Here is a 24,297-nt window from a genome sequence, read left to right as displayed (position 1 = left end):
CTTGCAATCTTTCTCACATGAAGTAATTCTACTCAGCTGTATTGCCTTGTTACGTTCAGTAGACTCACGATTACTTCAGTTGGGAACAGGCTTTAATTACTGATAGCTACCTGAAGCCTTTATGAATGGGATAGCGTTTTGCCTTTTCTTCCTCTCCATTTCCGCATACATGTCTTTCCCCTGGCATTATTTTCCACTTGATTTTGATCCCATATTCTGCATTGCATCAAATTTTGCCCCTTCAGCATTAACAGATATCTGTCTCTGTTGACTGAGCTTGATTATAAATCCAACATGACAGTGATTTCTACTTCTAATGCTCTCCCATGATTTCAGGCCCAGCGTGGCTAATTGGAGCATCTAGATTTTTCCCCCTTTTTGCCCCTGCTTGTCGGGTCTTACGGCCACATGAAACCCATCCAGGAGAGGCTGTGGATGCTCTCTTCTAGGTTTCTGCATTTCTAGTGCCTTCCCTGTACTCCATGACTTGGCAGTAAGTTGTTTTCAAGTTGTTGTGTTTCTTTGTTCGGACTTGCACCATCTAAATAAAGCTCTAGGAATTGTGACTGGCATAAGATGCGAGAGTCTCACCTGATAGGAATCAGCCATGCGGTGCCGAAAGCCATCAGCTGCACTAGGCAGGAGGGGTCTGGCTCCCAAGACTGTAGCTCCACAAGCATAATCGAAAGCAGGGTGTGGATGTGCACCGAGATGGTACAAGACGCTCCAAATTTCCTGTAGCCAAAGGCAGTTGGCAAGCGGGGCAGCTTTTCTCAGCCTGTCTTGTAATATTTATGCATTGTACGTATGTGAGATGTTGCAAACTTTCATCTCCAAAACAGCAGGAACAGAATGAGTAGCACCACCAGCCAAAGGAAAATTAAAGTAAATACCCAAGGAAATGATTTGTAGGATGTAAATCACTTACAATAATGAATGTAATCCTGTCGAACAAGTCCCTCCGTATAATAACTTAGCAGTCATGTGTTGATTTTTGCACCAGATGATAAATGCAGCCTCTGCAGTTTTATAAAAGCATTTATTTTCAAAAGAGGTTGAAAAGAGGTGTCTGACAGTAAGTCTCATCCTATCCATGAAGGGCAAAGCACTGCATTCTTTTTAAGTTGTAAAGTGACAATAGCTTGGACGTTTGGCCTTTCTGCCTGTGATGCGAACTGAACTGGTTCCATAAACAAAACCTTGGCGCAGTGGTTTTCTTGCTGGGAGCTGTAATCAGTGTGAATGTAATAAGAGTGTACGACTTAACGGTGGACAATTCAGTGTGCCGCGACCCATCCAGCAGTTTTCAGCCAAGGGTGCGTGTGTGTGTGGTGGGCAAATAAGTAATTACACAATGCTGAGAGCTACAATTAGAAGTTAGATATTTATTTTGCAGGCTTAGCTGTGATGGGCTAATCCCTCCCTTAGTACAGAAGAATGTTTATTTTCTTCTGTACTTAGTGTTTAACTTTGATGTTGTGCAATAACATCTGCTGGTGACCACAGAAGATGTTACAAATCTCCTACATCAACTGGAGCTAGACCTTATTTGAGACTCTTATCACAAACCCTGCTTCTATGTCGGTTCTCTGGGTCAAACCAGCTTTTTCCCCCTCTGAAGACCCTACCCCTGAAGGCAGTGGATAAAAATCTCATGGTTTTGGTAGTACGCTAATTAGTTTAATGAGTATTTAATTACCCGACTGCCTTAAACACTGTTTACAGTGTCAAGAGAAAGCTTCAAGTAAGAAAAAAGAAAAACGATTTGAATAAAATAAGAATCCACCCCAGACTCGCTTATCCTAAATTGAACTAAACACAAGCAAGTTTTGAGCGTTAAAAATTGGATAACGTTCTTAGGATTGTTGTGTCATTTTGTCATACTGCACTTCATCTGGATGCAGAAATACAGAAATACCAAAAGGGCAAGCATGAAGAACAGATATAAACAACGTAACGAAAGCAAGATGGATGTGTTTGGATAAATGGGCAAAAAGTCGTGAATTCCCTGCCTGTTTGGCTCAACCCAGACTTTTGAACAGGTTTGGGTGCAAGCCAGGAAGCCAGTAGTTGAAATTTAGTGTCCTTAGGGAGGTAGGAACCTGAAGCCATGGCTCAGGCGTTTATCTGCTTTGGAGATTTGTTCCCCATCCCCAAATTACACAAACAACCTTAAGAGCATTAATGTTTTGTTGGTTTGCTTTTTTTAACCTTGCTTTTGCTTTCGGTAGTTCCTCTTGCATATCTCCTCCTTCATATTACCTCTCCTTCTGTATTTTTCTGTTTGTTAAGTTTTTCAAAGGTGACGTTTTGAGAATTGGTGATTGTATATCTTTGCATTCATCATATGCTGATAGACAACGCTCCGGCTCCTCTGGATGTGATCCGAAAGCTCACTGAAGTCAACAGGAGCACTTATGTTCGTTTTCGGTTAGATCTCTAGTCACAAATAGTTTCTGCCTTTTGACCAAAAAATTGCTAACTGTGGCTTGTTTCCTTCAGCATATTATGCTTTCTTTATGTGTTTCATTTCTTTCCTTTTCTTGACGTGCATTAAGGACCTCTGTTAGGATTTGGTTAATATTTCCTGCTACTACCTTTACATAAGACAGTCTTAGCGCTGCCAGTGCAATTTGAGCCTATTCAGCAGACTACAGATGCCCAGCAGCATTTAGCTTCAGGCATGGTTTTGCTCATTTCTAATTCTCAGATTTTCCTGCAATAAATGGGCACACCTTGAGGGTGAGCATCATGCTGAAGGAAGTATTCATAATCAACTGTCAATTTAAATGGCTGCTACCATGAGGACAGGGTTTATTTTTCTAAGCTGATATGTAACGAACTGATTCGTCTTGACAGGCGGGCTTGTAGAGCAACTCATCATCCAAGTGGTTCCCACTGTGGCATCACTTGGGTTTAATTACAAAAAAAATACTTTAAACATTTGAGAATGGAAAATGTTGACTTAAGTGAGCGTCCACATGCCAGAACATCATCAAAAAATTAAAAGATCTGAGTTGACATGGGAACACTTCACTTGCATGTTCAGAAGTAGTCCTGAGGTTTAAACCCTACTGCTCATCTGTTACACTCCCTAGAAACTTTTAAGATGTTTAGATGTAATTCTTTTTCCCGACTGGGTAGGAGGGAGGAGGTTATAAAGAAAAGCGTGGTGCGCAAGCTGAATTACATTAAAGAATGTGAAAAGTAAGTAATTGAATGAAAATGGCCAAGAAGTGTTACTCCAGAAACAGAGCGCTCTGTGCCCTTGGCTTTCAGTGCGGACAGTGTTCATCTGGCAAGGGAGCAAATTCCCGATTTCCTGCTGACAGAAGAAAAAACACTAGATGTTGCTGTAGGCAGCTTGCCATCGCACATTATTTCTTATGAAACATGTTTTTGTAGTTTGATTTTTGAGTCATCCTATTTTTGAGGAACTTGGAGGGTGTGGCAGGGCGGTGGGACCTGTCCTCTTGTGTGAAGCTCCCAGCACACCAGCAAGTCTCAGATGAGCTTAGTTTGTTTTATTTCTCATCTGGAGTCTGTCACTTGCCTACACCTTAGGAATCGCTTGCTTTAAGGGCATTTTATAAAACCTCTACCACAGGTGTCGAATATTAGGCTAGAGTGTAATAGGGGATTTTTATACTCTCTTTTCTCAATAGCTTTATGCTTTGCATGTACCTTAATTATGCAGCCTGACCTGGAGGCTTTTCTTGAGGTTACCACAATGCTTTAGCCATCTCTGTATATGTAACATAAAAATAACGAAACCAGCCCCAAATCTGGACTGTTAAAAGCCAAATTCTTTCTGGCTCCTTATCTCTTTGTAGCTAACAGCACGATGTGTATGAAGTTTAAAACAAACAAAGAAAAAAAACATGAAAAACCACAACCACATTACCTTTAAAATCTACCCTGGAAGTTTGCCTGAAGGTACAAGTCAAAATTAAGTATTGACATGTCCAAATCCTGCAGCTTCTTACAAAACGTGTTGTTGAGCTTCACCAGCAAGGCCAGCGCTGGGGCTGTAATTTCACTCCTGCCCCTTGCCCCAGAACGCCTCTTGGCCAACCTACAGTTGCAGCTTTTTACATGACGGCATTTTGGTAGGTTCTCCTCCATGCTGTCTTCCCCTTCACCAAAGAGCTTTTATTCCTGCCTTACTAGTTTCTGCTCTGTGCATATGGTCACAGTAGAGCTATCAAAAGCAGCAAGCCCTGTTGTATGAAACAGGTCAAGAAGAGTCCTGCAGCAGTGATACGTGCTGTGGGCGCTGCTATGGTTAAGTATACATCCTGCATGCGTGGTCACCATCAGGGATGCTGAAAATCTCAAAGAAGGGATGTCAGGTCATGAATAAGTTGTTGATTTTTTTTCCCCCTTTAACGCATATACCTTGCTAAATAGTGAAATGCGATATGAGTAGGTGTGAAAGGGTAGCGCTTGGAAAGTATTTGTGGTGTCGGTGGCCGAGGTTCTGGATCAGTCTCGTTGTAGGATTACATGATTTTGTGTGTGGGGGGGTTAAGTTATAATAAAATTATAATTTTCAGTAATCTGCCTGGAGCAAAAAGGCTATACAGCAAGTTTGCTACTCGTATCTTTATCTAGTGACTTCTCTGCTTTGTTTTGCTAGGCCTTAACGTGAGCCCAAAGAAAGCACTTTATATGGTTTTAGCCATGACTTCTCTTCTGACACGCTCCGTTCACAGTAATGCCCAGTAAGATAAAGCAAAGCCTTTGGGATTTATGAGCTCATGACTAGTAATGCCCTATCAGTGAGGTGGTAATTTGCATGACTTACCCAACGTTGCGTAGAAAAAGTGTAGCTGAGTGTCAAAAATGAACAAAGGTACCTTTAAAAGGTAGGGTAAAATAATTAAGTATTTCCAGTGTTCTTGTCCAATACTCTTAAAGTGAGTCTTATCCAGCTCTGAATGTACATTTCTCTTGACAGAAATATGCATAGGTAACAAATAAAAAAGGTTGTTTGCCAAAAGTGGCATTGAAAATACAGTAACGCCACAGGAAAGCACACCATCTGGCAGGGGGAGGAGGGCACGGATTCGGCAGCTGCAAATTGAGAAAGGCTGATGGTGTTTGAGGTTTTTGTTTTTACAGAAAAGGGCACAGACTGAAAGAGGCAGCCCCCGTGGTATCAGTGAGCCTGGAATATCCGTATCTGTCTTTCTCAGCAAAACATCACGTGTAAATTTTCCCCAAGTGGATTCTGTTCAAGCTTTCCACATTACTACATGGTGGCAAATACTCGGTGATAAGCAAATGGGAGTTAATTTGTTGGAGGGACTTACTTTGGGTTGGCAGATCTCTACTGCTTCCAAATGGCTGAGTCTCTTTTAAGAAGTCAGGCAGTAATTTGGGTTGGTTGCAGCTGAAAGTCGGCTTAGTGGGGGCCAGTGCTCTGCCTGCTGCCTGGAGCTGAGTCCGAGTGTCTGGAGTCGAGTGCGGCAGCCTCCCTCAGACCGTCTTTGCTGGCCAAGGAGGGCCTGAAAAATACAGGTTTCTTCCTTTGGGCGCCAGAAGACTTTGACAAAAGGCCATGCTTCAGACTGCGTCAGTTAGGAAGCACGTCCCATTGAAACCTCCAACACAACCAGCTAACTTACGCGTGGCAACGCATCCCATGGCACTTGGATTATAGAGCTGTCGTCAGCTTCGGCAGGCTGCGTCGCGTAATGAATGTTTCTGTAACGACCACGGGCACCAATACGCTCAGGGCTTGGAGGGAAAGGCAGGTGGTCAGGAGGGCGAGGAACTGTTGAAGAAGTGTAGGATGAAGAAGTGGACTTCTACCATTTCTTGGCACCATTTGTCACAGAACACAAGCACGCAGTTTAAAAAAAATCCTTTCAGAGAAAATAAATTTAATTAAGTAAATGGTCTTTCTGTTGCTCAGAGACTCTGTAACACCAGGATTAAAGAAGTGCCTGTTATATGTATACATACATATATGTATTCAATTCAAATATAGTAGATGCCGGATAAATATGGGACGAAGAGACAGTCCTCAGCCCCGATGTAAACAAAGCAGGGGATGGGATGGAAATGCTGATCTGAAAGACGGGGAGCAATCAGAGCATGACTGATGTTTTGTAGGGTGCTGGCAACGATGTGGCCTGAGAGGGGATTTGAAAGCAGGCAGTGTGGTGACAACGGTTACTTCCAGGCAGGAGAGGAGTCACGTGGGTGCTTGTGCAAAACGTGACTTACAGCACTGGGTTGGTCCCGGATGCCCGGGTGCCTCAGTGGAAGGTTGCCTCAAAGTGTGGTTGTGGCCCTCAGTTCTGTTCCTGATGTCTGCCATGTCTCATCTCATCCTGAGAAGAGGGAATCTGGGCTTTCTGCTAAACTTCTAGACAAGCATTTATCCACCAGAGCCGCCCAGCATGTGTTGCTGAGATCTGTGCAGCAGGTTCAGCTCTCCAGCGCTCCTAATCACGTACACTTTACTGGTGGGCAAGCTGCACATGGAGCTCACGCAAGGACTGGTGCTGCCTCTCTGCACTTCCCAACTGCACGTGGCCATTAGTGAGTTAGAGAAGTCATTAGTGGGTAAGAAAATTTCCATGGTAGGAAAGGGAAGTTGTATGTTGCTGTGGCATGGCAGGAGGGAGCACTGAGGCAGCTGGAGAAGAGAGATACTCCAAGGCGAGGAGTACTATGTCCTGCAAGGCTCCTTGGGGAAAAACAGAACAAGACCAAACAGATGAACGCTGAAATCAGTCAAATAGAAGGTATATGCTCTAGCAGCTAGGAAGGTTAACCGCTAGAACAAACTTCTAAAAAGCCTTATGGAGTCTGTTTTTTATATGCCCTTCTGGAAGATTTTCCTTTCCTAAATGCAAGTTATTGTGGCTTCTGGGGGGTAACGAATGAAATGTAACGGCCGATGGTATGAGAGAAGGTCAGGCTGTATGACCTACTGGGCACTTTTGGACTCAGGTTCTCTGCAGCTGTGGAAGCGCTATACTAATGACTGTGTGTATTTGGTTGTCACTGGTTTCCTCTTGGAGAAGCCCTTTATTCTCAAATCCAGATTGAGTCCAGGAGATAGGTTGGGTCTGCAGGACTTCCCTTGCAGGATGAGGGTAATGTAATGCTGCGAAAGGTCTTGTCCCTTCTGGAGATCCTTACCACAACAAAGTGTACCAAAAACAGTATGCAAACCCAGCCTTTTCTTCTCCAGGACAAATCTCAGGAGCATCTGGAGATTAAGAATGCTATAACAGAGATTCTTGTAGCCACTTTCAGTAAAGCAGAATGAAATATAGGGTTGTTTTGTGCACGCATGTAGCATGGAGCATCGTTCAGCCCTGTAGCATTGCAGACTGTGCCGGGAATCCAGCATTGCTGCTTGGATTGCCTCTTCTTAGCGTTTTCCTTACTTTGTAGTTAGTTTCAAATACGACACATGTTCTTTGATTTTTACTGTGTCATCTATTACACAAAGGAAATGCATGCAGGGAAACCTGTCCAACACAAAAATAGGTGCCTCTGCTTCCCAACAGCTACTGAGCCCTGTGGGGTTTGGTTTGAATGAGCTGGTGTTCTTTCGGGTTTTTCTCCTCTGACCGGCATTGCAATGTTATTGCAAGGCATTGATTTCATCTGCAGACATGCAATGTATTGCTGCCATCAGCTCTTGAAGAAAGAAAAGGATTGTTCACGTAGGACCTCATAGATTAGGTCAGCTAGGGAAAGGAGAAGATGTCTCCTGAGGTTTATTAAGAAAATTGAGTGGAGCCATTAAATTGATGAGTAGCCTACTCTAACAAAGCAATGTAAATTCTTCATCAGCAGCTTACGGTTAGCTCCTGTACAAGGCAGCGGCACTAAGTAGGATGAGTACATTGAATGGCTTCCGTCAAAACCCCGGGAAGGTAATTCTCATTTTCCTAGCTTAACCACCAGTTACGTTCTACTGCGATCCAGAGTGTCCGTGTAGCTGATACTGCATTCTGCTGGCCCTTGGATGTCACTCTTTGCTCATGGTGTTCTGAGTAGGAGTGGGAAGCTGCACAGAAAGGAGTTGTTAAAACAGAACTGAATCCCACGTAGGCTGAGCCAGGCTCTGTTCTCTCTGGGACTGGCAGATTCACTGCTACAGAAAAGGAGCTCCTTGTTTTGCTTTGCAGGTCTCTCCCTGCTGTTTTTATCAGCTGGGAGGGATAGAGTCTCAGGCTGTGAGCCATCTGACTCTCTGGGGCTTTCTTGAACGTTAGGTGCTCAGTTAGAACATTAGTCCTCAGCTGTTTGTGGGTGATTAATAATACGGTAACTGAGAGTTTTCCATCCTAGCGAGCTACGCACAGATTTGCTTGAATATTTCTGCAGATGAGGTTTGTTCAGTACATTCAGTGCCCAGGTTTTAGGACTGATAACGCAAGGCAATGAGGTGGCTTGAAATACTAGGTGGTGCTGCAAGCCATGGCTTTCTTGCCCCATGCAGAGGAGGAAACACCTCTGAGCGGTGAAGGGCTTGCTGCACCCGGGCTCAAAGCCAGTTCGCTGATCCTCCCCTGGAACAAGGGCTGCAGCTTGAGCTAAAAGCAAGGAGTGTCAAGCATAAAGGAGACTTGGCAGTTCTGGCATGAAAGGGTACTAGTCAGATCTTTTTAACTCATTCAATCAGCTTATGGAAAGTCTGGTTATATTTCGGGTTTTCTGAAAGAACAGACCTGATTTGAATTTCAGTTCTGGACAAATTCATGCTCCTTTCCTTAACAGCCTCTGCCAGCTGGCTTCTGGCATCGTGCCCTTGGGGATCTCTGCGTATGTTTTTGATTAAGAATTTGAAGCTGGCTGTAGCTATCGGTTATGAAAGTTGAAGTGCAGTAGCACAAATAATAAATAATGATAAAACTAAAGTTACTGTCAAGCCTTTTGAAAAGTCATAAAGCAGGACCTCAGTTGCGGAATCATATTGCTTAAGATAGAGATGCATGTGAGTAAATTGTCTCTCTTTGTTGTCTACAAGCAAGTTTCCGTGTGGTTTGGGCAAAACCTTGGCTCAGAGGCAAAGTGTCTTACTCAGTAAGGCTGGAGATGGTATGTCAGCTGTATGGTCTCCAACATGTTCACACTGCTCAGACTTGAAGTCTCCAGCCCGTTTCTTCAGGGTTAATTTTCGTGAAATGCTCTCATCTTCCCCACAGAGTTCCCCTAGGGCAAGTAATACTTTGCAGTATGTGGGAACTGAAGTGATACGTCTTTTTATGATGTTTTGTTAGTTCCATTGTTTGTATGCATTGGATCGCCTAGGAAACCATCCTAATCTTGTTAAAATAAAGACTTAATCTTTTTGTGGTGTTGGGGCTAGTTCAAAAAGCCAGGCTCGCATTGGCTGCTTGTCACTGTTGGAGCACATTAATTTAGATCGGCTTGCTTTATTGCGAGCGGGCTAGTGCCAGTCCCCTGGAGACCTTCTGTGCAGAGCTCATCGCAGGCAACGGCCAAAGGCAACCTCGACAGTTGCCCTGGTGTAACGACGGTTGCGGACCAGGCGGGGCCAGCTGTATAGACAGCTGTGGCTGGTATGCAAGCCTTGACGGCTGCGATACGAGCAGATGGGAAGGGCCTCGAAGAGAGCTCTGGGTTAGCATCTTCCTTGGAGGACCAGCACAGTGCTTGGTGTGATGACAGCTCCCAAGGACGTAAGGGCAGCTCAGCAATAGCCAATTGATGGCCATCTGGCAAAACCCCTTCTGCTCCCCAAAGGACTGGAAAGGGCATACGTTGCGTTTCTGTGCATTCCCTGCATTACAGCCAATTCATCTGGTGTTTGAACGGGCAATGCGGCTCATAGCTGCCACTTTGGAAAATTCTGTTCTGCTTAATGTTTCCCTGACTGCACAAACCGTTATTATGTATATTATAGCAAAACAACAGACTAGCCTCTCCTCCTGCTGCCTTGGCATCCCGTTGGCCTCTGCTTTCCAGGAAGGACTTTGCTCTAGCATGTATCTCCTTCTGCACAAAACTGTCCCGACGATCGATGTTGGTGTGGACAGGTTCATCATGCGTTGCTCACAAGGCCAAAGCATCGTAGTTGTCTAGTGTTCCTCTCTCGGTCCTAGCTTTTAATTTCGGGTTGCGTTAGGTCATCTGCACACATATAGTTAAGAGGTAAGAGCCAAAGCACTGACCTCTCTTGACATCCAGCTGCTCCTTCAAACAGGTCTGCCCTTTCTTCTCTTTCCTGTTTCTTAATTTGCACTTTAAAGAAGAGCCTTGCTTGGAAGACTACTGGGTTGCTGATAGAATAAAACCTGTCACAGTTGGAAGATAATCAACAAAGTTTGTCCATGAAACAATTTCCAAGATATAAAAAAGATCAAAGCACAATCAGAGGAGGACACCAACAGACTACACTTTGATAATTTAATCTACCAAATTACCAGTTTTAAGGCGTTGTATTTGTTATTTCTGCAAATTAGGGGCCAGACTTTCTTAGTTTTTTAATCACTTAAAAATAGAAGAGATTACTGCCTGAGGAATGTGCTGCAGGTTTAGTGATGCTGACTAACCCTCTCTTTGCATATTTTAAATTACAATTCGTTGTTTCTTTCTTGGGTAATTTAACCGTGTGCCCAGGATGATTATTCCAGATAGGTAAACACACATGAACAGTATGGTATCTGTGTGTACAGTAGAAAAAGAAGCATCAACTTCTTACATTTTTCTGTTCTTACTGCAGCACTCGGCCTAAGTGGCTAAATCCTGCTTTTTCACGATCTTTTCGCTTCAGCTTATGTTGCCTTCACTGTTGTCACTGTTGCCTTCAGTGCATCTCACCCTCCCTACCCGCTCGCTCTCCTATCTGTCTCTCCCATCCTCATTCCAGCTTCTCCTCCTTATTTTCAGCCTTGGAGCAAAACTCTGTCCTTTGTCCCATTTTCTCCTTTCCCGCCTAAAAATGCCTCACTGCCCTCCCTCTGCCAACGCGCTCTTTCCACCCCATGGGCTTTATGGTAGACTCAGCACTAGCGGGCCGCCTCCAGCGCGGGTCCCTGGGAGCCTGGAGGCATGGTCTCGTGCCCGACCAGCATCCGCTGGATAATAAAGCCGTCATAAATCTAGCGGTGATGGCCTGGGTGCTTCTCTTGCTGAGGGGAGTTTGAAAAAGCTCTGCTGGGGGAGGGAGGGAGTGGCAGGGAGCTTTCTTTTCTTTTAGATAAAACGATACAGAATAAGCTCTCTCATGTTAGAGGGCTGTCTGTTTTATTGTCTCTGTTCGCTCAGCCGAAATTAATTCAGCGGTGTTTTTAAGCCAAGAGAGGTTAACTGAGCCCCGCCAGAAGTCAATATCAAATTTGGTAGTAGATGCATTTTTTTCTTTCAGTAATGAAAACACATTGAAGATCAGGAGGAACAGCCTCCGGGGGGGGATTTCTATCTCTTCCCGGTGGAAGAGAGGCTTGGAAGAATTTCTAACCTTGGGGCAGGGAGCCTGGGAGAGGCAACGATCTGACGCATCTCCTGCTGCTCGGCTACTCTCTTCCCATTAGTCTGAAAGCCGGTGGTGAAACACTTTTTCCTCTTCTGCTGACAAGTACTTATTATGGCCTGCTGTTTTGTGAGCGAAAGTTTGAGAGCGAGCATTTTTGTTTCCCATTATCAGTGCAGGTGTTTCCCCAACCATATAACATCTGATCCCCTTCTGCCAATTAATCCACTTGTTATTTCCAGTGCTGCCTTTGGATGGTGGTGTGCCCATGCGTTTGTCCCCACGTGACCATTGCAATGCAGAAGAGCAGCCACCAGCACGTTGACTTTTTGCACCTGCTCACAATGAAAAATGGAATTTTTGCATCCTGCAGTGTTGCAAAGAAAAGAAAAGCAAAGGGCAACAGCCTTTGGGCAGTGCTGTTTTAACGAGGCATGTGGCCCTAACGTGTAGCCTCCTGCTCTAAAAGCAAGAGGAGTCGTGCGTATGTCAAGGAAGTAAAGAATTGCTGCCCGAGGGTGCGTCAGCAGGTGTTACCCGTCATCCTTCATCTGTTCCTTCCACCAAAATCTCCTGATTAACAGAGGACAGAAATTAACTGGATAGGTATCACCAGGGAGACTTGGCCCACCTTCCCCCTTAGCAGGAAAAGGACAAATCCGGCGAACACAGCATTCGGGAAAGCAGCTCTGGTCCTCATGTCGCTTAGGTGTGTAGCTAAGCGCCCTGCTGAGCGGGAGCCTCCAGTGACACCAGCCCCAGCCACGCATCCTGTCCAGGAATGGGGTGGCAGACGGACTTTATTTCACCATGTCACCCTGGTGACATGGCAGCAGGGCATTCTGATATTTTTTAAAAACAAGTAATTCAGAGGCCTTTGTAAGCTAATGTCTCACCCATTTGGCAAGCGTGTGTCAAAATAACAGTGCACTGCTTTTCGGAAATCCCAAGGGAGCTGCCTGAGGCAAAGCCCAGCACAAGAGCAGATAGCGCTGGAGGGATGGGCTGAAGGGTTTCGCAGTGTGCAGAAGATATGCGTAACCACAGTGGAGGAGCAGTGCTGGAGATCCAGCAGCCCGTGGCTACATGCTGAGCTGCTGAGTTTTACATCTGAGGGGCTGCAAATTGCTTCCTGGCTAAAGGAGCAGGTCCTGCTTGAAACACAGCCCCCTGGTTTGTGGAAACCTACAGTCCGCTCCTTTGCGCAACCATAAGCAAAGTGAATGCCTGGACACACCAGCTCCACTAGCATTCAGCTTTCCATACGTTCATAGTAGTCAGTAGACCAGAGATGGAAATACCAGGTGTATCTGTTTTGAGATCGGTATCATCACTTACCCAGCCAGCGTGCTACAAACCCTGCATGGGAAGTGTCCCTTCCTTCATCGCCGATGGGCGGTCACCTCCAGGGTGGCACAGAGCCGCTGTCGGGGGTGTACGCCACCGGTTCCACGGCTGAGTATGCAAGGGAACACCGTTTTCGGCTGAAATTGCAGAGGCAGCGTATGGAGGTAGCGTGTGCGTTACCACAATTAGCTGGCGCAGGTTTGGGCCGCGTGATTTATAGTGCCATTAGTGATAACTGTTTGTTATTGCAGTGTATCAGCATTGTTGCAGTACATCAGATCTATACCAGACGTGGAATTATAGATTATAGGTGTGGGGCCAATTGGAAAAGGAGGAAGGGATGATTTGTAAAATCTGCTGATCGTACATCTATAACAAATGTTCACAGGGGCACTTTGGTATCTATTTTTTGCTTTATGAAAGCAGCAAATTACCCTTTCAGCCACGAGGGTTCCCTTATCTCTCTTGCTTGCAGCTGAAGAGCTTTTCCCCTTGTTGCTGAGATCTGGCAACGCAAAACCACGCCACAAATAACCCGCAAAGCTAAGCGGCGGGTCGGTTAATGTGTGCCCTTGGGCTGAGCGGCTGAGCACGCGCAGGGTGCCATCGTGGCCTGAGGAGCAGCCTGGGGACGCGCGCGCCAGGGGCCTCTCAGCAGGGTGGAGAATCACTTTTTTAAAAACTGGCTCTGAGGTTTTCAGAAATGATTTTGAAATTGTTTGCAGCTGCCCTTCACGCTAGAACTGAGAGAGAGCTCAAATACAAAGGCTGGCTTTTCCCATAGCCGCACCAATAACTATCCACGCGCGCACCCCCCCCCCCCGAGAGTCGTCTGACAGAAACATTGCAAAAAGCATGGCAGGCAAAGGTAAAGCAACAGGAAAATACAAATAAAAGCACCGATTCTATGAAGGTCTCACCTCACAGCTGGTCTAACTCGGGTGACCTCTCCTATGGCCAGGACCTGGACTGCTGAAGGACAGCCAGCATGCTGCCAGTTAAGCACAGTTCATGAAAACCTCTATTTGTGGAACAAATTCTCTATTTGTCATTTCAATAGAAAATGATATTTGTGTTACTTTTGAAAAGCTGCACATGGACCAAGCTCATAGAGGCATCCGGTTGAGACTATGGAGCAGCAAAGACGAAGGAGTAACACTCCAGCAATGTACGAAGAAAAGTGAATGAATCGCTTTTTATTTCTCCCTCCAAAAAAAAGTCTGCCAGCTGAAACAAAATTTTGGCCTGTTCTTCCCAGTGGAGCAGCTTCTCCCAAAGAGAGGGGTGCTGGCTCGTGTGCAGGCTCGGCCTGGGCGAAGTCGGGAAAAGGCTGCCGTAAATGTGTTTGTCGGGGGCCGTACGTCAAGCGCCCGCGTTGTTTGGCAGGTTGGGGTGCCTCGTGTGCCGGCGCAGACCCTCGCTGTGTCCCCCACGGTCCTCGGCGCAGCAGCGCAAGGGCTGCCCGATTTATCGCTTCTTTACCGTTGTGCTATTGAATTCTAATAACTGATAGCTAATAATTGATACCAAAAGAGAAGCCTTTAAAAGCTGTGAATACTGGTTTTCAAAGTCATGGTTGCGTGTGCAGCATTTAAATCGATAGCTTTCTGTTATTAAAAAGGCACAATGAAGTAATCAGAAAATTCAGTATTGCAATGAATTGATATTTTTCATTCAAAAACAAGTGGAACTCCTAAAGACTGATTGGATTAAAAGGAAGAAGCTGATATATTTGCCTGCAGGAATTTTAATTTGCTTTTATGTGTGGAAGTTCAGTGTCATCTAATTTTGCTACCGTTTGTTCCATTTTGTGTTTGCTGAAACCAACTCTTCTCCTTCCCCTGGGATAGTCCAGTACTGAAATCCTAACCCATACATATATTTAAGTAAAAGCAATTACTGATTTGCTTTGTTTATGGATAAGATGTGCAGTACTCAGTAGCCTACCTAAATTACTACAGATTCAGTTTTTATGCAGTTTGAAATTACTGGAGAATCAAATCCTCCACGGCAGCAGGTGACTCAAAATTGCAATGAACACTCTGGACCAAGATTTCCAGTATATGTTCTTCATCCAGTCCTTTTATCTGCCACACACTTCAGCAGCAGCAGCAGCAGTGGGTTTTGTGGGGGAAGAAAAGGCAGAAAACGGTGCAGGCTGTAATAATCTCTCCTTGTGGTGGCGACGGCTGCAATAGGGGATATTAGGATGGTGCTGGCTGATGTTGCTCAAACTGGTTAAAGCCTCTGCCTGCATCAGCATCGAATACTCTTGTGTATGGGCATGATTGGTGCTAAATGCCATGCAAAAGGGCATTCACTTCTGCCCGTGTCGACGGGTTTGGTTTTCTGTGGTTCCGACTGTAAAACAGGTATTACACAACCGGGTGGCACTGATCAGTATTCGGTCACGATTGCAAGTATAGCAAGTTTGGTTGGGTTTTCTCGTGATGTAAAGTGGACTTAGAAGACAACCTGGCTTGAGGCATGGTCTCATCAGCAAAAGAGTTGTTTCTGGTTTTGGGACTAACAGGCTCTAAGTCCTGTGGGCATTGGGGCTGTACAGCGCCGTGCACAGGGGGATTCTGATCCGACAGCAGCCGTGCCACCACAGCGCGTCTGGTACAGGGATGGTCCTGGGTCCCAACTCTGCCTCCATGCGTGGAGAGCTGCTGCATGCAGGAACGGCAGGCTCTGGGGTTTAATGGCGTCTCGGTGGCAATTTCTAAACCGTAAAAAGCAGATTTGTGCATCTTATAAGACCTGTGAAGTGAGACAACCTGTTGCATTGTGCACTCTTATTTGTGCAATAAATACTCGGTGATTTTTATATTTGGTGACATATGGTTACTTTAACGGCCTCTGAATTGCTGGAAAAAACTAATTGAAGTCAAACAGGAAAATATAGGGCAGATCCAAGTCCTACTCAAGAAAGCAATTCAGTGTATTCACTGATCTTATTCTAGCAGAGTGTTTTATTTTTAGCTTTATGATTATGGATTTTTGTAGTGTCGCATCAACATGAAGGGCTTTTCTTCCCAGTGAGAGCTGAACAGAGGAAGCCCAAGTATATTAGGTCCGATGTGCAAACATGTCCTCAAAGACTGGAAAAGCTGAAATATAAACCAAGTATGCTTGCTGTGGGGCGCGAGAAGAATACAGTAGCTTGGTTACGTTTGAGAAGACGGTTGAAGACCAAGAGCGGTAGCATTATCCCCAAAGTCTACAGCCACGGAGACATTTCAGAAGCCCATTCAAGTCCCAAGTGGTGCAGAGGAACAGCCAGAAGTAAAGCTGGCAGTGGTAGCTTTGTTTTGAAGAGTGCTATTCTGCTGGGTCCGCTTAATATTGGTGAGCAAATGTCCTTCCCATCTATTTGAAGCCACAGCAGAAAAAAAATAAGGGGAGGGGGTGGGAAGGAAAGATAAGGAAAGGGAGAGAATTTTGAGGGAGAAGATTCCATAAAGCCTAATGAAAACGGCTTTAGTTGTCGCAGGAGGGCAGAGCCCTTGGGCACTCGCGCGCCTCTGCTGCCAGGCAGGGGTTGGCCTCGGCGCCGGGTCTCACCCAGCCCCTGTCACGGGGAGCTGCTGTGAGGACAGCGCCGCCCACCCTCGCTCCATCGCAAGCACCAGCAGTGGCTCGGTGCTGTTGGGAGATTCTCCGTAATGCTGTGATTGCAGCTACGCTTGTTCTCCAGCTAATTGCCATCCTGCTAATGAACACCAAATAGCTTTGCCTGTAATAGCGATGCTTTGGCGTCATGCTCTAAGTGCCAGCTTGAGTAAACCTTTCCAACAGCCTATTTTAAAAGGATTAGAAAAAGGAGTACTTACTAGATCCAGCCAAATGATAGAAATGCTACAGGCTAAACACATTAATTAGACTTAGTTAAAGCTTTCAGTAATGCAGCTGAAAGTCAAGTTAAAAAGAGCAAGCTTTGCTTTTGATAGTGCATGTAGTCTCCAGCTGGTCGCATCTAGACATCTGTCTCACACCAGGGTATCCAGAGACAGAGGAGTCAAGGGGAAAGGCTTGGCTTCCTCTGCTTAAAATTTGAACCTACATTTCTGTGTCCCTTCCCCATGCTGGAGCACAAACCGTTACTGTGGTTCAACGAAGCTGAAAATTCAGTTTTAGTGCTCCTGCCACAGGCTCAGAAACACCCCAGCCTGGAAGTGCAAAGCGCTCCCATTGGGCGAGCGCAGACTTCCAGCCTCAACACGTTCGCGATTTGGATGCGTCGCCTTCGCACCGTTGCACACAGTGCCGCATCGCCTCTGAGCTGCCTGTGCGCCCTCGCTTCAGGCTGCACCGGATAGTCCTTCCCCTCCTGCTGTCAGCGTGGAAGTGTAAAACTAGCTACGCGTTGTGCGGCGCACTGGCTGCTTTGGCAGAAGAGGGTTCATATTTGATCAGACTCACATTGGAACTGAGTCTCAGTGGTGATGAACCCACGCCCCAGCTTGGGGTTTGGGGTTGCCCCCCCAGTGGAGCCTGATGCCTCAGCCTTCAGTATAGAGCAGCCTCACCCCTTGCTTCTGCTGATGGACAGATGACTTTTGTTCTCAGCTGCTTGAATTCAAGGGGCTTTCCCATGCAATTTACTGAATTAGAAATTGCCAGTAAGAGTATAATAATTTCTGCCCAGCCTCAAAGGTTAGACATGAAGTAATGCTGCTTTATTAAAAAAAAAAAACAGAGGAAGAAGCCATCACAAATACGATCTCCTTTAATATTGCTGCAGATTATTTCACTCTAAGGCAGTCCTTTAAGGAAGCCACTTCTGCTTTCTCATTCATTGTGGACGAATTGGTACAGTAGTTCCTAGGGCCATCTATTCAACAAATGCGTAATAAATAATAATCCCCAATAAAGGGTTGAAGCTGTTTGGCTTCTCTTTCTTGTTCTGACTCATTTTAGCTTCTGGACATGCAGGTCCATTCTGCCAATATTTTATAACCAGTTTTTATATTATTGCTTTTTACCATACTGTGCAAGTTGTTCTGTGAGCACTAGAAGTAATAAAGTCTGTTTTTCCAGGGGTTTATATTTCATGCACAACTGACTTTCATGTTAAAGAAGGTGCAGGATCCGACTGACGCTTTTTCTACGCTTGGGACATTTATATTGGCTGTGTCCCGTTTTGTCAACACCACAAAGAAGCAATGATTCGTATCACTGTAAGACACTCCGATTAAAGCAACTGAAGCAGGAACAAATTTGCAAATGCTGTGGTTTTCCTGCTCCAGGCATTTATGATGAAGGACAGTGAGCTGGTCCCAGTGAGCTGAGTATAGCATGTTAATTGAATTAATTGACTGGGAGACTGAGGGCTGAGGGTGAGTTCCATCTCACGTCAGTGGATGGCCTCCAGGGGTTGGGTGACCGGTGTGAGTATTTGCCTAAGCTTTCTCTAGAGTCAGTGAAAAGAGAGGTCCCCGTTGGCCCTACTGCTGCCGTGTCATTAGCTGCAGAACTCCTCTTGACTTTTATGGGAGGACGCGGGCAGCTAGTGATCGCAGAGAACAATTCCTTTGTGTATTGTGTGAGAGAACAGGAATGCTTAAAGATGGAGACAGTAAGTGTGAAGGCTAGAGGTTTGGTCATCCATCTGTTGTCTGAAATGGGGCGTTTCTCCTGTCTTTGACTTAGGCTATTGGCACACCAATGCCACCCGTTCCTCATGGTCCTTATTCTTTTCTGTGCAGAGAGTCCAGTGCCCACAAGCACTGGAGCGTAACAGGGAGATGTGAAAGCTCAAAATGAGGCAAAATTGCCTTCTATGTTGTGAACAAGGATCTGAGCTTCTTTCCCTCTTTGAGGAAGGTGGAGCAGTGTAAACAAAAAGTTGCCAGGCATGTAGGTGAGACGGGAGTGAAAGGTGTAGGAGATCTGCTAGGAAAGTTGTTCATTATGTGCCGCGGTTAACAGCGTAAATGTATTGTCGAAGAGCAGGTCAGCGGCCGGACCAGACTCCGGCAGGTGATTCCCTTCCAGGGCCCTTCAACCTGACACGTTCCCATCGGAGTCATTTTGGTGCCGGGACCGGCCTTTTGACTCCCCCAGACATGAGGACATGTCTTGTGGTTCGTTTTGTCCATATCTAAACTGCCCAAAAAAGTACTCAATGTCCCTTCGAAAACCGTAAAGAACCTCCAAATCGGCCGACTCAGATAAAAATGGGCTTAGGCAAAATTCTCTGTGGGATTTGCGTCACTGGACCGCCAGTATATTTTCCGGAGCGCACCAAGAATTCGTATGACCGTTTTATAGTCCACAAATTAAAAGCAGACTTGAGCTGAAAACGAGCTGAACGGGCCACTGACCTGCACCCAAGTGGGACATCCTAAGGGAATTAAAGGCAAATTGTCAAATCACACCCCCTAGCAATTGCGGACATGTAAATATGTGTGACAGGTTCCCCTTAACAGCAAGCTGCAACCGGGTACTGCTCAAATTGCCTTGTTATATATTGCCTCCGCCTGAAGCTGGCAGGAAGCTCTATTTCTCACTGTCGTTGCAGTGTTGGTATAAGACGTCTTTGCAGCGATACGTTGTAGAAGGTGTCTAGGTGTGTGTACGTGGATTCATGTAAATGCAGAGGAGACGGTCAAGTCTTATTTACCACTGTGTTTGTGGAGAAAAGGATGTGTTGGCGTCACCTGAAAGAACTGTCCAGTGACGAGTTAGGTGATAACACAGTCTGCTTCAGCCATTCTCTTTAAGCACCTTCCGTGGACCTTCCTTTTTTCTAACTTGACTCTTTTGACTCTTATTTCAGTCCTCTGCATCCAGGACACTTTGTGAAAGTGGTAGGGTTCCCATAACTTTTCTATTTGAAATAGTATTTCCTCTTGTTTGTTTTAGATCTTCTGCCAGATCCAAACTTTCTCTGATTGCCGCAAGTTCTTGTGTTAAAAGAAGAGGCGAGTGACTGTTGCCTCTTGCTCTCTGCTGTTCGCCCTCTCTTTATTGAGCTTGGGTGGCTAAATGCATTAATTTATGTAGCTATGTAATGACAATATCAACCTAAGTTCATAGGAGAATGTTTAAAAGAGGTCAGAATTTATTACTCACATCTGATTCACTGGTGCGATGTACTCGGAATAAAGATCTGACTTGCCAAAAAAGGAAAGAAGAGATGAGTTTTAAGCTGGTGAAAGTGGACCGAGAACATGCTTTTGACAAGTATCCATTCCTCCCATCCTTAAAACTTGGACCTGAGCCGGAGATGCTTCAAAGGCAGCAGAAACCCCAACTTAGGCAGGAGGAGAGTGCCAGGTCTAGCATTTTAGGGTAACCAGAGGCTTTTTAAAGTTGTTTAAACACATTTTTAAAAAGAAGGAGTACATGTCGTTTCCTTTTTATTTTCTTTAAGCATAACTGCAGTCAAGAGTGTGGTTAGAATTCCAGTTCTCAGCTAATATTTTCTTTAATGCACGTTTTTGATCTCCGTTTTGCGAGCATGATGACAGCCCATGGTGGATGCAGACGTTTTCAGGCGCTGATGTGTCCGACGAGGCGTCCTGGGGGGAAGGCGCAAGGCTCCCGAGCGGGTCGCGTCCCACAGTTTTGCATCATTTGCAAATTCTGAAGTGTTTTGTGCTCGATGCCTGCAAATTATAAATCCACCTATTAAACCTACACCTGAAGGTGGAATTAGGATGGGAGACCAAAGACATTTCTCAGCTTCTCCCAAACTCTTTCCTAAGGCTTTAAGAGGGCGCTTCCTCCAGGCAAGGCTCTGGTGAGGTTTAGATGTCCACAGACCCAGGGGAGGTGACCGGTGGTCTGTAAGTCAGCCCCGACTGAGGGGAGCCCACGTGGTCAGGAGAGTTACAACCTCTCCTCTGCAAACAGTGTCAATGAGCAGCCGAGGGGCGGTAATTTTCCAAGCCATAGCTGAGACTGAACGGCAGTTTCTGTCAACGTACAGTTTTCCAAAGCAAATAGTTTTTTGTAGCAGATTTTCCATGCTGGTCACAGTCCTGATGTGATTTTACTGTAAGGACTTACACACAAGTAATAAATCAGTCCAATAATATGTGACATATGGGTATATTCCACAAACAAACACGAATGTGTTTTAGATCCCGTTTACGCCTGTTAGAAATTATATTCGGACATAATTGAAAAAGGCCTGAATACTGGACAACGTTTTTTTACCTTTGTGAATCTCAGTGAAATGCGGCCAAATCAGCCAGTTGTAATTCAGTAGTAGCACCGTTGCCTTTGTAGGTGCTCAGAGGTTGTGGTGACTCGGTGTTTTGTTTTATTCCAGATTTGAGCTGCTCTTACTTAAAAAGCTTGCAACATTAAGATGAAGTCGAAGCTTAGGACACGCGAGCTGTTGCACCTTGGCCCGTTGCTGTATCCATTAGCTCAGAAGCGATGGCAAGGTCACATGAAGTTTTTCTGTTTGTTTGGGTTTCTGCGGTCTAGTATTTGCTGGGCAGTCAAGCCCGTCCCTCGGCTAGAGCCAGCCCTGCCTGGGGTCGCAGGTGGGCTCCACCCGAGCGAGGCACTCGGGTAGGTTTATGCCACTATGGCTATGGGACATTAGACATTTAGGAGCCTTTATAATTAAAAATCTATTTTTTTTTTTTAACAATCAATAGCTAAAGTAAGCCTAAATCTCTGTTGAGGCTTATGAATGGCTTCACGTTTTACAACAGAAGTGTTCGGTTGAAGCTCAGGATTTTTGAAAGACAATCTACATTTAATTTTTTCGTTAGACAAGAACAGGTGAAAAGTTAGGGGCATTTAACAAAATAGATGGCTTCAAGGGGAAGGAAAATGAACTATGCTGCTGGATTTAACATTGTAACATCTGCCAGGGAACATGAGTTCCTCTTCCTTAAGAACTGGTAAAATTTGCTTCTTTTGAAGCAGGGACCTGAAAATTTGGGAAGAGGACACATTTCACCCTGCCCCCCCCTCCCCAGGGGAAAAAGTAACGCGTGATTATTATAATCGCCATGCACGCGAGGGCTGAGTGAATGTAGTGTCGCTCCTTCTGACGTTTCCTGATTTTTTGAAGGCTTATTGTAAGGTCTTAATCACGTTATTTTCAGCTAGCTGTATATAATATCTATGTTTCAGCTGTACTAAAATACCAGCTGTTATTAATTTACACATTATAAATACCATTAAAATAAACATTATTGTATATGCATATATTCTTAGCAATTCTAGCTGTTTCTAGCTGTGCCTGAGTCACATACTTATTTGCATACGTTCAGTTGGCTGTTAACAGTAGCTGTCTTCGTCAGCTTTACCCGTTTCGCCTTTTTGTACTGGTTCCCTAGATGGGACTGTCATAAGGAACTAAATTTTCCAAAGGGTCAAGGAGATTCCTTCCTGATAGCCTTGAAAGAGGGAAGCCTAGAGACTCTAGGTTTGTTCAGATAAACTTCTGCAGTACTAACATGGGAACTTTGCCTGTCTGGCATATTATCCCCACAGCTGGTAAATTCTTTCCTCCTTGTTCCTTTGGGAAAGCCCATGTGTCTTAGATATCCAAGATATTTAGATGCCCAAAGAGCAGGTGTCTTAGATACTCTATACTGCAAAAATGCAGTGGCAAGCATAGATTTAAATGATCTCTTTAACCGGGCGATAAATAGTTTGTCTAGAGGCCGGTTTGCATAGAGAGCAACGCCTAAAGAAAAAGATAAAAATCAGAAGTCAGTCCTGTCTCTCTAGCGTGGTGCGAAGCCTACAGCTTTTGAAAACTTAAACAAGGACTTTTGGTCTTGAAAAATATGCAGCAAGGATGCTTAACTGCACAAGTCCGTCTTTGAAAGTGGAAAATGTCAAAGAGAGTTACCTGCAAAGTGTGGGTTTTTTCTCTGCTCTCTTTGCAGAGACAGTGAAACGCATGCACTTCTTACAAAGAGAACTGTTCACTGATGTGTTTTCTCAATTAAAATATAACTGCAAAGAGCCCAACTTAACGACAAATTGGTGCACAGTAACGGTATGTTTGGTAAGTGAGGAAGGAGGAGAAGGCAGAAGATGTAAGCTGAAAGTTACCATAAAAGCTTTTCATTATTTTCAGACTTTGACAGCTTCCAGACTCTGGAAGGTTCATTTCTGCAGGGACAGCTGTCTGAAGCTTCCTGAAAGAGCTGGAAAGTCAAAATAACTCTCAGGGAGATTGGCTGGGGGAGACGTGGTTGGAAACACGTGACAACCTGCGCCGGCGTTTGAGAAGTGGGGGGGTTGCCTCTCGTTCGTAACATCCCTCTTGCATTTGTCATAGGTGTCCTTTCCAGGAGCACGGTGGTTGTTTATGCGATATATACTTCGGAAGGTTACCTTGACGGTATCCCTTTCATCTGCAATCGTGAGAGCACGTCTTTTATAAGCGGTTGTTTATTTCGCCAGGAGGAGAGGAACACTTTTCTTTCTGGAGTGAAAAATACCTCTGCCATATAGATATATACTGTGCATTTATCCAGCGTGTACATCACACCTTTTATAACTGCCAGCAACCCTCTGTACTGTACAATACTTCTGAGCTTATTTTACTGTTAAAGAAATATAGAGCCCTTCAGATGTTGGTGAATAGCCCTGGAAAGGCGCAGGCAGTACTCACAATTACTCTTACCACCCTTCTTGTTCCTGTCAGTGGTGACTATGAGGCTTGTCGACTTGCCCTTAAGTGCAGACTTGCTTAGAGAAACAAACTGCGGGTGGAATTCATCGCGCGTAATTTCTGTTATCCAGAAGTTCAGGGTCTCGGCTGACTTGATTATCCAGGCTCCCACTGCAGTCGGTGGAGGCGGATGAGTGGCTCTAAAGAAGAGATCAACTCTTGCTAAAACAAGTGCCTTGGTAAGTGGGAGGGGCCTTTTCTTCCCTAAATGGAGACTAAACCCCCAGATCGGACCTGACGCCTAACTGATGCATCCCACCCGTGTGCCTTCCTAGTCCGAAGGAAGCTGCCCGAAGGGGCTGCTGCTGTGAAATCGGCTTGGAAAGAGCCTCCTGGGGTAATACTTGCAGCTCCTCATTTGCTGCAAATCTGCAGTTGTAGCACAAACGTATTTAGAAGGAGTTCTGCTTAAAATGCCCTGCCAGTTCAGGTCCCTGGGACACACATGGGAAAAATGATTTGAAGATTCAGACCTTTCCTTTTTTTTGCTTGTTCTGTGGTGGATGCAAACAGACCGAGTTTCCTCTGCAAAGGCAGGTTTTGCTCAGCCTGCCGCAGGTTTCCTCTCAGCAGGACCTTGCAGCCCGGCTCCTCGCTCCTCTCTGGGCAGGCTGGAGCACGGGACCTCGGGCCAGGAGAGTTTTCTGAGTCTCATACGTGGGCAAAAGTGCTTAAGAGGGAGAGGGTAACAGCCCAGCCAATGAAATAATGCAGTCGCTTTTTGTAGATAAGACAACCTAGCTTAGCAATGAGATGGAGGTATGATGGAGGTCTCTGAATCATTTGAAGAAAGTAAGTAAGGAGTGAATATACAGCA

The 24,297-nt window shown here is 45.3% G+C and overlaps 1 protein-coding gene across 1 annotated transcript in view; it reads left to right on the top strand.

Moving 5' to 3' along the window:
- Nucleotides 1-24,297, top strand: part of GPC1 (glypican 1) — a 187,354-nt gene that overhangs the window by 125,399 nt on the left and 37,658 nt on the right. The window lies entirely within an intron of this gene.

The sequence above is a fragment of the Struthio camelus genome, chromosome 9 (genome assembly GCF_040807025.1).
Source record: "Struthio camelus isolate bStrCam1 chromosome 9, bStrCam1.hap1, whole genome shotgun sequence".
NCBI lineage: Eukaryota > Metazoa > Chordata > Aves > Struthioniformes > Struthionidae > Struthio > Struthio camelus.
This window is presented reverse-complemented; position numbering and strand designations above follow the sequence as displayed.